This window comes from Schistocerca gregaria, chromosome 7 (assembly GCF_023897955.1).
Source record: "Schistocerca gregaria isolate iqSchGreg1 chromosome 7, iqSchGreg1.2, whole genome shotgun sequence".
NCBI classification, from domain to species: domain Eukaryota; kingdom Metazoa; phylum Arthropoda; class Insecta; order Orthoptera; family Acrididae; genus Schistocerca; species Schistocerca gregaria.
The window spans coordinates 369,304,663-369,311,905 of record NC_064926.1 but is presented as its reverse complement, the minus strand read 5'-3'; positions in this window follow the sequence as shown (position 1 = coordinate 369,311,905).

Sequence of the window (7,243 nt, the reverse complement as noted above, 5' to 3'; positions counted from 1 at the left end):
AGGATATCTCCTGTCTCCTCTGTTAGGATCACTACTGCTGAAATGAAATACGAGCATTATGTATTATTTATGTATACATATAATAATTTTTCTAATTTAGGTCTCATCCATGGTCCATCATTTCTTTTCTGCTTCCTATATCCGTGTCTGAGGTTCGCCACTCTACCATGACTGTCCACGCTAATTCCTCAAAACACAATATTTCGTCCACGGCGCTCACATGGCACTGGCAACATTTCACCACGAGATAGGCTACATCTCACGACAGGCGATGGCTCATATCACACTGGATCTTAGCGTCGACAAGCGCCTAAAGCGTGGACTAGAAACACTACATGAAACATGAAACATGTCCGAAAATAAAGACTCACATGCTCATAACAGAACAGGTCATAGCGTCGACACGCGCCCAAGGTGTCGACGTCTAACACCATACAAAAGACATCCGAAAATCGAGACGCACATGACGGTACGATTTACCGTCTAGTCACCACGGAAAAATATGAAGTGATGTGCATCCGTCCCTTGGATAGTGCACAATAAACCACTGAAAGGAAACAGAAACAATTTCATCGACCATGGCGATAATTGTGAAGGCTCTTCTACGAGAATGCTACAACAGAGTAAGACGCTCAATTAAGGAAATCGGACAACAATTGTGAGGCCCAAAGAAATAATAGCAGTATTCAGTTGTTTGGAGAACTCAGTATTGTAACGTGCCTGGTTTGGTATGTCACAAAAAGTGACAACAGGTGATTACATACAACTGGCAACGGAATTTTAATTGAATCTGACACCTTCCAGTAAATGTTGGCGGGACGATGTCACAAACACGCAACTAATTTGACCACTTTCAACAAGGACTCATACTGTAAACTAATGAAAATGACAGAAAAAAATAACACCGAAAGACAACAAATGGAAAAATACTTTAAGCAACACAATATCAACCTTAAATTCCGTTAAACTGTTTATCCACGGAGACTATTTATATACTGCTCCGTCTCTGACCTATAAATCCTCTATGAACACTTATTCTACGAATGGTTTAACATGACAGACATGATGAATGCCAAGAGATTTCCTTGATTTCAAGGTCTCTAGCTCCAGAGATTTAAAGTGAGCGATATTCTAGACAAGGACAATTCCATAATAGATGGTACAGAATTAATGATACAGTTGCATCTGCTTGTTAGATAGACGGAAACTTCTAACGAGTATTTTCTGCCCAATTCGGTACTCTCTCGCGTGCATTTCTATCCCAACTCTCTTTCCGTTTGCCTCCCTCCTGACGTAATCTCCCGAGTGCAAGGTCAACAACTCGTTGGTGTCGTTCTCGAGTTCGTATTGGAAAATTTACAACTTCACGGATAGGTTGCCTGTTCTTGAGATCTGTTATTGGTGCTATTTTGGTGACACCTTGTGGCAACTCGATCATCGTGCCCTGGAAGTCACGTAGGAAAATATTCCAGGTGGATTGTCGTTTTGCGCAATACACACGGCAGAGGTTTCACACATTTTTCATCACTCTCTCTGCTGGCGTCGATTTTGGGCGTCGTATGGAAACGAATATGAGTTTCATTCTGTTTTTCCGCAACATCTCTTTCCACTTCTCTGACCGGAACTGAGCTGAGGTCTATTTTCGGAGATGATCCTGTCAACATGGCCGACTTGCGTTAGGAAATCCTTACAGAATGCTCTACTTACTGACTGCGCAGTTGCTTTCTTGAGCGAGGTTAATGTGTCATACTTGGATGTCATCTCTACTACCTCAAGGGTGTAGCAGTACCCACTATTTCTTCGCATGAGTGTGCCTGTTAAACCTATTGCTGCAAGATGCTTCACCTTTGATGGGATGATGGGATATAGATGTGCCTGCGTTGCCACAGCTCCGTGCTTTGACTTCTGACACGCTTTGCAGACAGCCAAAACAATCCTAATTCTTATGTCCATATTCTTGAAATAGCACAGTGTGCGTAATTTTAAATAGCACTTCCTGGGTAATAAATGTGCGTAACGCAAGGGCGTGTGCCAGATGATCTCGTTCACCAGCTCATCTGGAATGCAAATGTGCCAGGGTGCCCCTTCTCTCTCTCTTCGAAAGAACAAAATGTCTTTTCGTAATAAATAAAAATGCCTCAGTTTTAATTCCTTCTTGTCTTTCACTCTCTGTGTTAGAGCAAATAGACCTGGATCCTTGTCCTGACCCTTGCTGATGTCCTTGAGGATCGAAGTCCCATAATTCTCAAATGCAACCTTCTTCATATAGAACCAGCTGTAATGTTGATCTTCCAATGGGTTAGCGTCATTTGTTTTTAGCCCCACAGGTGAACGTGACAGCGCATCCTTAATTATGTTCACCTTACCTGGTATGTGTGTGATCGAAAAGTCATAGTCCTGGAGCAAGAGTGCGCATGTCGTTAGACGTTTGTTTCGGAGTTTCACAGTGAGTATGAATTCCAAGGCTATGTGGTCGGTGTGTACTCTTGTTTTTCTCCCATGCAAGAAAAAACGAAATTTCTCGAGGCCGAAAGCAACCACCAAATCTTCTAATTCAGTAAACGAATAATTTCTTTCACACTTGCTGAGAACTCGGCTTCCAAAACCAATGGTTTTGTGCACCATGTTTTCCCCTTTCTGATATCTTTGGAAAATCACTATAGCAATACCAGAGTAGGAACTGTTTGACGCCCTGCAAAATTCCTCCTCCAGGTTGGAGTACGAAAGAATTGGCGCATTAATCAGCGCGATTTTGAGGCCTTGCAGTTCATCCTCCACCACATCGTCCCATTCCCATGGCGTACTTCTTCCTGTGAGAGGGCACCGTCACGGTGTCGCTAATTTCTCCACATGGACGAATATTTTATAGAAACCTGTGATGCCAAGGAAGCCACGTACAACTACGTATCTTGGTTGTTGGCATGACAAATTTCGTAATTGCGTCTACTTTTTCCGAGTCTGGAGTGATTCCTTCCGCAGTAATGACATGTCCGAGGAATTTGTGAGGTTCCTATGCATGATTTCGTGATGTTGGCAGTTACACCGCATTCTCTGAAGGTCTGTAGGATTTCTCTAAGAATCTCATTGAGTCCTCTCCACGTCGGTTCTGCTATCAAAAGGTCGACCACATAAGTGGTGATCCTTTGCTTAATGGAATCGTTTAAGATGCTATCAAGTCCTCTGATGAAGGCACACGTTGTTGTTGTTGTGGTCTTTAGTCCTGAGACTGGTTTGATGCTGCTCTCCATGTTACTTTACCCTGTGCAAGCTTCTTCTGCTCCCAGTACCCACTGCAGCCTACATCCTTCTGAATCTGCTTAGTGTATTCATCTCTTGGTCTTCCTCTACGGTTTTTACCCTCCATGCTGCCCTCCAGTACTAAACTGGTGATCCCTTGATGCCTCAGAACATCCCCTACCAATTGATCCCTTCTTATAGTCAAGTTGTGCTACAAACTCCTCTTCTCCCCAATTCTATTCAATACCTCCTCATTAATTATGTGATCTACCCTTCTAATCTTCAGCATTCTTCTCTAGCACCATATTTCTAAAGCTTCTGTTCTATTTTTGTCTAAGCTATTTATCGTCCATGTATCACTTCCATACATGGCTACACTCCACAAAAATACTTTCAGAAATGACTTCCTGATACTTAAATCTAACAAATTTCTCTTCTTCAGAAACGCTTTCCTTGCCATTGCCAGTCTACATTTTATATCCTCTCTACCTCGATCATCATCAGTTAATTTGCTCCCCAAATAGCAAAACTTCTTTGCTACTTTAAGTGTCTCATTTCCTAATCTAATTCCCTCAGCATCACCCGACTTAATTCGACTACATTCCATTATCCTCGTTATGCTTTTGTTGATGTTCCTCTTATACCCATCTTTGAAGACACTGTCAATTCCGTTCATCTGCTCTTCCAAGTCCTTCGCTGTCTCTGATAGAATTACAATGTCATCGGCGAACCTCAAAGTTTTTATTTCTTCTCCGTGGATTTTAATACCTATTCCGAACTTTTCTTTTGTTTCCTTTACTGCTTGCTCAATATAAAGATTGAATAGCATCGAGGCGAGGGTACAACCCTGTCTCACTACCTTCCCAACCACTGCTTCCCTTTCATGTCCCTCGACTCTTATAACTGCCACCTGCTTCCTGTACAAATTGTAAGTAGCCTTTAGCTCCCTGTATTTTACCCCTGCCACTATCAGAATTATAATAAAGTATTCCAGTCAACATTGTCAAAAGCTTTCTCTAAGTCTACAAGTGCTAGAAACATACGTTTGCCTTTCCTTAATCTCAAAAAATGGGTCAAATAGCTCTGAGCACTATGGGACTTACCATTCTAGGTCATCAGTCCTCTAGAATTTAGAACTACTTAAACCTAACTAACCTAAAGACATCACACATATCCTTGCCCGAGGCAGGATTCGAACCTACGACCGTAGAAGTCCCGCGGTTCCGGACTGCAGCGCCTAGAAACGCACGGCCACCGCGGCCGGCTCTAAGATAAGTCGTACGGTCAGTATTGCCTCACGTGTTCCAACATTTCTACGGAATCCAAACTAATCTTCCCGTGGTCGGCTTCTACCAGTTTTTCCATTCGTCTGTAAAGAATTCGCTTTAGTATCTTTCAGCTGTGACTTAATAAACTGATAGTTCAGTAATTTTCACGTCTATCAAGACCTGCTTTCTTTGGGGTTAGAATTATTATATTCTTCTTTCAGTCTGAGGGAATTTCGCGTGACTCACACACCTTGCTCGCCAGATGGTAGAATTTTTTCAGGACTGGCTCTCCCAAGGCTACCAGTATTTCTAATAGAATGTTGTCTACTCCCGTGGCCTAGTTTCGACTCAGGTCTTTCAGTACTCTGTCGAACTCTTGACGCAGTATCGTATTTCCCATTTCATCTTCATCTACATCCTCTTCCATTTCCATAATATTGTCCACAAGAACAACGCCCCTGTATAGACCCTCTATATACTCCTTCCTCCTCTCTGCTTTCCCTTCTTTGCTTAGAACTGGGTTTCCATCAAAGCTCTTGACATTCATGCAAGTGGTTCTCCTTTCTCCAAAGGTATCTTTAATTTTCCTGTAGGCAGTATCTATCTTACCCCTAGTGAGATAAGCCGCTACATCCCCACATTTGTCCTCTAGCCATCCCTGCTTAGAAATTTTGCACTCCCTGTCGATATAATTTTTGAGACGTTTGTATTCCTTTTTGCCTTCTTCATTTACTACATTTTTATATTTTCTCCTTTTATAAATTAAATTATTCTGTTACCCAAGGGTTTCTACTAGTCCTCGGCTTTTTACCTACTTGATCCTCTGCTGCCTTCACTGTTTCATCCCTCAAAGCTACCCATTCTTTTTCTACTGTATTTCTTTCCCTCATTTCTGTCAGTTGTTTCCTTATGCTCTCTCTGAAACTCTGTACAATCTCTGGTTCTTTCAGTTTATCCAGGTCCCATCTCCTTAAATTCCCACTCTTTTGCAGTTTCTTCACTTTTAATCTACAGTTCATAACCAATAGATTGTGGTCAGAGTCCACATCTGCCCCTGGAAATTTCTTACAATTTAAAACTTGGTTCCTAAATCTCTGTCTTACCATTATACAATCTATCTGAAACCTTCTAGTATCTCCAGTGTTCTTCCATGTATACAACCTTCTTTCATGATTCTTGAGCCAAGTGTTAGCTATGATTAAGTTATGCTCTGTGCAAAATACTACCAGGTGGTTACCTCTTCCGTTTCTTAGCCGCAATCCATATTCTCCTACTATGTTTCCTTCTCTTCCTTTTCCTACTGTCGAATTCCAGTTATCCATGACTACTAAATCTTCGTCTCCCTTCACTACCTGAATTATTTCTTTTATCTCATCATACATCTCGTCAATTTCATCATCATCTGCAGAGCTAGTTGGCATATAGACTTGAACTACTGTAGTAGGCGTGGGCTTTGTGTCTATTCTGGCCACAATAATGCGCTCACTACGCTTTTTGTAGTTGCTTACGCGCACTCCTATTTTCCTATTCAATATTAAAGCTACTCCTGCATTAACCCTATTTGATTTTGTATTTATATCCCTGCATTCAACTGACCAAAAGTGTTGTTCCGCCTGCCATCGAACTTCACTAATTCCCACCTTATCTAATCTTATCATATCCATTTCCCTTTTTAAATTTTCTAACCTACCTGCCCGATTAAGGGATCTGACATTCCACGCTCCAATCCGTAGAACGCCAGTTTTCTTTCTCCTGATAACGACGTTCTCTTGAGTAGTCCCCGCCCGTACATCCGCATGGGGGACTACTTTACCTCCGGAGTATTTCACCCAAGAAGACGCCATAATTATTTAATCATACCGCAAAGAAGGCAGATGAAGACACATTTAGCCGGACTGGTAGACGTTTAAATCGATAGAATTTTCCGAATGCAAGGAACGCTGTGTATTTCCGGCAGTCTGGTTGGAGCATAAGTTTCCAGAAACTTGCCCACAAATCAAGAGTTGAAAAAACTGTGACACCACGGTAATTTTGCAGGAGTTCCTCCAGCTTTTCCGGCCGATCTGTCGCTGGCTCACTGATATATTGATTGGGCGTGAATTCAGCACCAAACGGTTCCACCCGCCAGCCTTCTCTACCACTATGAGTGATTTGTTGTACGTGGAGTTTGTTGGATCAATGACGTATTTATCAAGTGTCCTCTTGATCTCAAGAGGAACCTTCTGTATATAGGCGTGTGGGATTTGGTAGGGAGGCACAAAGTATTTAATGTGGTCTCGCATCCGAAACAAATACATGAAATTTCAGATTGCTCCGGTTTTCGTTAGAAAACATCCGCTTTCTCCATTAATATTCGCTCAAGTTCTTCTTTTTCCTGTATTGGGATGCTTACTAAATTCCCTAGGATGTGATTAATAGCATCGCGCACCTGTCCATCTAATTTGCTCAACATATTGAGTGTTGCGGCTACACCATTGATTTTTTCCTACCCTCTTTTTTCTACGTGGTTTAGATTGAGGCATTCGGCAGCGATTTGCGCTCGTGTTGCGTGGTCTGCGAAGGAAATCTTCATGGCGTCGTCTTTATGTGAAGTCAGTTCTTCTCGCCCTACGTGCAATATGACCTGTTGTTTATTTAGAAAATCCATGCCAAATATTATCTCATTTGCGAAAGAAGGGACGACCAGAAAGTTCGCTTCTAAGGTATGCCCTTAACAGCCGAAAGTCAATCTGGTTTGT